The following is an 8583-nucleotide window of genomic DNA, read 5'->3' on the forward strand; positions in this document are numbered from 1 at the left end:
ATTATGGTCTAAGAACATACTTTGTACAATTTATACTCTATTCTTTAAAATTTAATAAGGCATGCACTATGTCATTTTAAATTGCCCAGAACTTCTGTTCATTTTCTAATTTTATTGGATGGAATTTAAATCTGCTCCACAAAATTATGTCCCTAAGTATTTTGAAAAGTTATATGTCTTGAATGTGGAGTAAACCACCAGGCTAGGAGGCATTTTGTAGAAGAGTCTCCAGTGCCCTTAACAAAGGCCCTTTGCTGTATATTAAAGCAGGAAGGCCCTTAAAAATGGTAATTGCATCTTTAGGTTACATATGACTCTAAACATGAACAAATGAAAGTATAAGCATTAAATGAAAAATTTGAGCCTTTTGTGGATTGGTAAAAGAGGGTGCATGGTTGAACGTTATAGTGGCTTTATTAATAATCATACAGTAGTCTCACTGAAAAAGAATTCGAAATAATCTGAGATGTGCTAGAAAAGTTGTGCTACAACGTCTTTCTTCCATTTTTATACTTTATCTTGTTCATGCAGGATAGCTTCGAATGACCTTACATTTGTGTAATGATTTTGCTGTATTTTTAATCTTTCTATTTTCCTAGAGGTTTTCTTTAGAACATTCCCCTTGAAGGCTGGAAACAATTTGGTTAGGACTAGCAAAAAGGTCTGCAAGCAATAGAAGTGCATATTGAGAAAAGGTTAGGGTTATCGGATCCCCTATCTGATATGTGTAACATATGCCTTAGCAACTGGAATATATGGCATGGAACAATGAGTTTTCTGGCCCAACAACAAAAAAAAAAGGTGTTCATTCACAAGACAGTGTAAGGAATGTCCCCTCCTGCTCCTTTTCGTTATATGAATTGTCTGTGTGGAAGTTGGACTCAGCTGGGGAGAAAATCTATGTTGTTATTACACTTGGGGTTTTAAAGTAATAAAAGCTTTTACGTCTGCATCAGAAGAGCTGTGGCATTGCCTAAGTCTAACGGCAAGGGGTCTGTTCTTAAATCCCCAGAGGTGGTTTTCAACCTGATGAATTCTGCATCATCCAGCTTTCCTGGCTAACCCGGTGAAACCCCGTCTCTACTAAAAAAAAATACAAAAAACTAGCCGGGCGAGGTGGCGGGCGCCTGTAGTCCCAGCTACTCGGGAGGCTGAGGCAGGAGAATGGCGTAAACCCAGGAGGTGGAGCTTGCAGTGAGCTGAGATCCGGCCACTGCACTCCAGCCTGGGCGACAGAGCGAGACTCCGTCTCAAAAAAAAAAAAAAAAAAAAAAAAAAAAAAAATTATCCAGCTCTCCCATACTCTAATAGCAGTAGAAATGCAAATGCTATTTGCCAATTTTCTTGGAAATTGTCTAATGATTTATCTTAAGGTCAGTTTAGTTTCAGGTTAAGTGATTATTATTTACAAAAGGGCTATTCCTAGAAAAAAGAGTTGTAAATTAAATTATAGTGAATTTTGATCAATGATTATGATGAATATGGTATCTTTGTATACCTGATGATTGACCCTTTTGGGTTGTTTCAGGAAACATTAGCAGGAACTGACTTTCTCATACTGAGTTATTAAGGATCTTTACTTCTTCCAGATTCCCATATTTTGGACATTTCACTGCTCATTAGATTCTCCACCAAGGATAATGAAGGGGATAGAAATAAGAAGAATTTGGCTGGTGAAAAAGACTGTCACAATGATTGATACATTGACTAACAAAAACTCGCCAAGTATATGAGAATTTTCTTATTTTAATATCTCCTCATGGCTCATAGTTAGCTAAGATCTTATTATGCATACAGGCACTTATTTTGTATTTCAGGAATCTTCATTACAATTCGCAAGTGTTATTTTCTGTGTAAAATGTCATATTATTTGCTTTATTGTAAAGACTTTTATTTTATATGTATGAAGAATTTCAGTTTCTGTGGAGCCTCAATATCTAATGATGCTTGTCATTAGTTCTGGTGCTCTTACATACTAAAAATAAGTTTGATTGGCATGAACAGTCACTGTATTCTTATCCTAGGATTTTTTCCCATTTACATAATCAAATTTAAAAATCAATACTGTGCATTTTAATGAAGAATCTATTTTAAAGTTAATCTTCTAAAAACACCATAGCAGATTCTTAACTTATACCTGAAACATAGATGGAAAAAGTTCAGCAATGTAGCAATCAGAAATCAGTCATTAGATAATTGTTATTTTTCTTTAACTTATTTATGAGGCCACATATAAAAAGGAGTCAAGAATCTTACAGGAATATCCTGTAAAGAGTATAGAAGGAGGTGGGCCTAAGATTTAAACTGATAAATCCTCAAATGATTGTATTAAAATCTAAAGGTTTCATAATTTATAAAGAGGACTTTTTTTAATTACTAAAAGCACAATAATCATTTCCAGCTGAGGCAAGACATCACCTTCTCTCATACAGCTAAGCACAAACTAGTTTGAAGAGACAAAGATTCCAAAAAGTACACGTGTACATGGTTGCGTTTTCTGCAAGGGCTCCCAAAAGCCTCCCCTTCTCAGTGTATGAAGAAAACAGCCCCACTTGTCAGTTTGCCAGTGATGTGAGACCTCCCTGTTCAATAAAGTAGCTTCATCCTTTCTTTATTCAAACAAGACAAGTTTGCTGGACACGGGAGAAACTGATATGAAGAAGACTGTACATCTATTTTCCATTTGGTGGAGGGAGTAAGCAAGGCTTAAGAGAAAATGTCAGAAGCCTGTTAAAAGACAGAATCCTATACCTCACCAAAGAGCTACTGCAGATATGCAAAGATGACAGGGACCTGCACTCATTCTAACAGAGAAGACTGTAGGCTGGGGTGCAAGAGGATCTTCAGTCCTACTGTGACCTCCAACTTTTCCTTCTACCTGTGGCTTCTTCCAATCTCATCTCCAGCTCTCTCGTTTGGGATATTTAACTTTTAAGAAACTGCTGGTTTCCATAACAGCTATTTTATTTCACATGGACACCAAGAACACACAGGGTTCTAGTTGTTCCATATCCTCACCAATATTTGATATTTTAGTATTTTTCATTTCAAGCATTTGAATGAGGGTGTTGTCACATCACACTGTAGTTTCCATTTGCATTTTTCCAGTGATTCAGTGGCACCAAACAACTTTTCATATGTGCCGTGGGAATTCTTATATAAAGATTTGGTAAAATGTTCAAGTCTTTCATCCATGTTTTACTTGTGTTGTTTTCTTTTCATAATTAAGTTATAGGTGTTCTTCATATAACCTTAATAAAAGCGAATTGTCAGATACATGTTTTAAAAATACCTTTCCAAATCTGTGGCTTGACTTTCACTATTGTAATATTGTTTTTTGATAAGCAAAATATTTACATTTTAGCTAAGTCCGATTAACTTTTTCTGTTAATTATTAGTGACTCTTGATCTCACCTACGAAATGTTTTCCAACCCAAAACTTGTGAACATATTTTATTCTAGAATATTTATAGATTTAACTTTTACATTTAGGCCTGTGAACCATCTCAAATTACTTTTTTATATGTGATATGAGAAAACTTCAAATTTTTTCCATATAATTATCTAGTTTTTCCACCATTATTTACTGAAAATAATCTCCTTTCTCAGATTAAGTTTGACAAAAATCAGCCGATTACATGTGTGGAGATCTAGGCCTAGAATATCTATTTTGTGCTATTGGTATATATTTTTTTATCCTAACTCCAACAGCATCATGTCTTACTTATTCTAGTTTTACAATATGTACTAAAATCTGGTACTAAAATCCTCCAATTTTGTGTTTCTCCTTCAAGATTGTGTTGGCTAGTCAAGAGCCACATAATGAAGTTTTCATTTTTAAATAAGTTTTTTCAATCTACATATCAATTTCTGCAGAAAATTCAGCTGTAATTTGTGTTGGAATTGCCTTGAAATTATAGATAAATTTAGGAGAAATGACATCTCAATAAAATCAAGTTTGCCAATCTTTAATTAAATTAACATATTTTTCTGGGTTTTTTTTAACATCTTTAATTTCAAACTATCAAAGAAGTTTTATACTTTGTCGTTGGAGTTGTTACATGTTTGTTAATATCTTCCTGCATTTTTAAATTTTGCAACTATTATAAATAATAATTTTCTAAATTTAGGTTTCCAGGTTTTGTTTTTTGGGGGTTATTCTATGGATATGCATTGATGTTTTTACATTTACTTTATATCCTTTACATCCAGCAATAATGCTAATTTATCATTTCTAGTAGTTTCTTTATAGGTGGCTTTGGTTTACATTTTTGATACACACAATTATGTCATTATAGGAATATAGTTTTATTTTTCCTTTTTTAATATATGCTCTCTCTTTCATCTTTCATTCATTCTTTCTTTCTTTTTTCATCTTTTCCTATTACTTTTTCTAGTACTAGCTAGGACCTGCAGGACAATATTTTTAAAACATTAGTGGTAAGATTGGAACTTTTTTCTTCCCAAATATAGGAGGGAAAGTTTTTGTCATCTGTTTTGTCATCATTAAATATAATATTACTTGTATTCCCTGTAGGTTTTCCATAAATGCCTTTGTCATTTTAAGAAAGTTTCTTTCTATTTCTAGTGTGCTAATATCATTTCTATAGCTAATTGATTTTGAATTTTAATTGAATAACTTTTCTTAATTGAGATGATTATGTTTTCTTTATTATGTGTATTGATAGATGGTGATAATTGATTTATGAATGTTAACCTAATCTTTATGAATGTTAACCTAATCTTTCTCTCTTAGTATAAAACTCATTTAATCATGATTTCAAGTATATTGATCAATTTAATTTGCTAATATTTATAAAGGAATTTTGGAATGATGGTGCATTAGTCAGTTTTCACACTGACTGAAACTGGGTCTTTTTATAAACAAAAGATATTTAATTGACTCACTGTTCTGCATGGCTGGAGAGGCCTCAGGAAACTTAAAACCATGGCCGAAGGCAAAGGAGAAACAGGCACCCTCTTACATGGTAGCAGGAGAGAGAGCGAGCCATAAGGGGAAATCCCAGACACTTACCAAACAACCAGATCTCATGAGAACTTCCCTGCTATCAGGAGAATAGCATGTGGGAAACTGCCCTCATGATCCAATCACTTCCTACCAGGTCCCTACCTCAACACATGGGGAGTACAATTTAGATAAGATTTGAGTGGGGATACAGAGGCGAACCGTATCAGATGCATATTGTTGTTTTTTTTTTTTTTCCTTTTAACGTCTTTGTCAAGATTGTACTGGTTTATGAAGTAAATGTGAATATATCTTCTCTTCTATTTTCTGAAATATATAAGATTGGCATTTTCTTTTTAAAAAAATTCGTTTTAGGGGTAGCTTCCTATTTATGCTGACATCTTTCCCATCCAATTGTTTAGCTGTTCATCTCCAAGTTCATGTACAGGTTTCTAATAGGTATTTAGAATAGGTATTCACAGCATTGGTCTAGCTTTATAGTTGCTTAGATAATAAGTTAGGTCTAATACTAGCTTCTTTAACGATACTGGGACTAGAAGTCCTGGCTTTTTCTAGATAGCTTGTATTCATCATTTAAGATAGCAGCTTTAGCTGGGACTCTTTTCCCACCTCTGGATGAGAAGTCCCAGTCATAATGCCATCTAATTGTTTATAATTCTGCCACTATAGCATTTAACCCACTTTTTTGTGTTTATTTATTTAACTATTTGTCTTCACCAATCGATTGTAATCTGGCGAATGCATTGCCACCTCTATCTACCTAATTAATATACTCTTAGGAGCTTATCAAAATACATGACACACGGTGGGCATTCAACAAGTACATCCTAAATAAGTGATTAATTAATATGTTCATTTCAACATTTCCATGTGCCTTTCACAGCAGATGTCTTCATTATTCATTTTTGGTAAAAATAATTAAACAGTCATTTTGTAAATAGTCATGAATATTTACTATGCTTCAAATATGTTCCAGGCAGCATGACATTTTCAAGGAAGTATACATGAGGGTTTATTACTTTATTGAGAATAAAGTCTATAGGGACAGGCAATTTACAGTACAGGGTGATAGAAATCTAAAAAGACACCAAAGAGTTGGTCAGGTAATGTTATGCTATACCAATGAGTTCTAATATTAGTATTCACATAACTAATTTTCATAGTCCTGAAATCATCTGACATTTTCTTCCCTTTGAACTATTTATTTTCAGGATGGTAAAATTTTATTCACACACAATAACTATTTTTAGGAATAAGAAGGTCAGAAGCACTAAATTTCTTCATCCCTTTCCTACCACATGTTTAGAATTCACAAACCAGCTTAACAGCTTAATAAAAGATTGAATTCTCCTTCTTCTCCTTCCTCGAAATCTTCTCAAGACATCTAAAAAGCATTTCCTGCTTTTAATGTCAAAATAGAAACTAGCAATTCAGGGCTGAACTCCTAGGAGCCCTCATTCTCTGTGAGCTCTGGAACCAGGCTCTATTTTGAAAATTATGGAAAATCGAAGTTTCTCTGTAATGATATCGGTCAAATATCTGACCTGAAATGATTATATAGACAAATTTAATACTGAAAAAAAGAAGTTTCTCATAAAATGAGAAGACATTAAACAATACTCTGATGGTAAGGATTTCACCTAAGAATGTATGGTTTTGATCTCTTGGAACAAAATTGACATTGAACTAAGACATGCCAACCACACAGGAGTGGCATGGGTTTTAGTCACAGTGTCTTGAGTTTAATGAATTACAATAGAGAGCCTGTGTCACTCAGCTCCACAAATTCCACCACCATGAAAAGTTTCCAGGGGTTGGTAGAATATGTTTGTCCTCTTTTGCTTGAAACCCTGGTAAACTGCTCAAGAAGAATTTTCTCATTCCAGATGAGAACAAATAATGCCCTTTCTCTTCTAGACAAGTGACTATTTATTCCCTCCAAACCACAGATGCACAGAATAGTGATAAAAGTACAAACTTATATGCTGCCTCCTATTGAAACTTCCAAAGACTAAAAAAGGGGAAAAAATGTGAGGGGGCTTAGCCAAAAGACTTATTGAAGCTATACAGATTATCTTACATTCAGGCAATATATGATGCTGGTGTTGGGTTGAGGGGGTTAAATATTATTCTGATACACGATGATGTTCGGGTACAGTTGGAGGTAAGTATTGCACTAATAGTTGCATATTCTCAGAAATCTGGGTCCTTTGAGGTCTGGCCAGAAAAGGAATAGCAGTTCTGTCAGAGGACACAATAATTGCAAGAAGAGTAGCACAGACTAGGTGCATATTCTGATGCCAGAAGACCTTTTCAGACAAGGTCAGCATGTAACAGAAATGGCTTTTAATATAGGACAGTCCAGATTCCCAATTGTGTTGACATGTTGGGCTACCCAAGCACATCACAGGTACAAAGGAATTAGGATGCTGGGGCTCATTTGGGCTAAATTACTCACAGGTGCTTTTAAAAAGGTGGCAGATTGAACTTACACATTTACCTCTATATCCTCCCTAAATCCCATGAAATGACCAAAAGCATGTGAAATAAACCCAAAAGATAAAAGAATTGAATAGGAGATGACAGCGACCCAATTTTAGACCTGAAAAGCAAATGAGCAAGTGGTTTCTCATTGAACAAACCAAATAGAAAAATAAAAACAGAATATGCAAAGAAGCAAAAAATAAATAAATAAAGCAAGCCAATTCACATTATAGAACACCAAAGTTTAGAATTTGCAGACACTCGTGAGTTCTGAAAGTTAGCGTTCCTAACTTTAAGATGAAAATCTTAAAGGGGGATGAAAATCACAAGAGCAAAGAATTTTGTGTTTTGAAAACAGATATTTCCATTGTGTCTAAAACAGTGTTTGGCATATTGTTAGTACTTGATAAATATTTGTTGAAGGAATGAATTAATAAATTCAAGTCTTTGTAAAGAACAGCTAGATCTCCACCACTTTATAGGACTGTAAGTTTAATTACTAAAGAGATAGAACAGAAGGGCTCTGGGTTTAGAAACATCAGATACAGCAGAGGATGAGGGTAAAGATAAAATCTGTGTCTGTCCCCTAAAGGATGAGAACCAGCCCTCTCTGTTTGCCCCTGAGAATACTACAGGTTTATTCTCTGGGAAAACAATTTTAAGAGAAGAGATCTACAGATACTGACAGAAATTCCTAAATAAGCTGCACAGACAAACCTACCTATAATGAATCTCAATAAACATATTTTCCTCTCTCTTTTTCTTACACCCCCCCCCCCGCCTTTAATCAAGTTTAGTGACTCACTATTAAAGTCATGGATTACTACACATTTGAGAAAAGTCCCTAAGATGACAGAGATCAATTTAAAAAAAACAAACAAACAAAAAAACAAAACAACAACAAAAAAAAACAGGAAAAATAGGAAAGAAACTTGGAAAATAGAGACAGTGTGGAAGGCTGAATACAATTAGCAGTGGAAAAATAACCCACCCATGTTATGCTCAGAGAAATAATTGAGGTTGCTGTTTCCACAAAAGAAGAGATGATTACACAAAAGGCAACATTTAGAAAAAAAAAGGAGTGCTCTTGAAACAAAATACAAACATGGCAA

At 34.2% G+C, this 8583-nt stretch overlaps 1 non-coding gene across 1 annotated transcript; it reads left to right on the top strand.

The window, feature by feature from the left end:
• Positions 1 to 6503: 6503 nt before the first annotated feature.
• On the top strand, positions 6504 to 6568 carry LOC112423738 (small nucleolar RNA SNORD78). The gene has a single exon (XR_003014299.2). It is a non-coding gene; the product is annotated as a small nucleolar RNA SNORD78 (small nucleolar RNA).
• The last annotated feature ends 2015 nt before the right edge of the window (positions 6569 to 8583 follow it).

Source organism: Macaca nemestrina, chromosome 13, assembly GCF_043159975.1.
Source record: "Macaca nemestrina isolate mMacNem1 chromosome 13, mMacNem.hap1, whole genome shotgun sequence".
Taxonomy (NCBI): domain Eukaryota; kingdom Metazoa; phylum Chordata; class Mammalia; order Primates; family Cercopithecidae; genus Macaca; species Macaca nemestrina.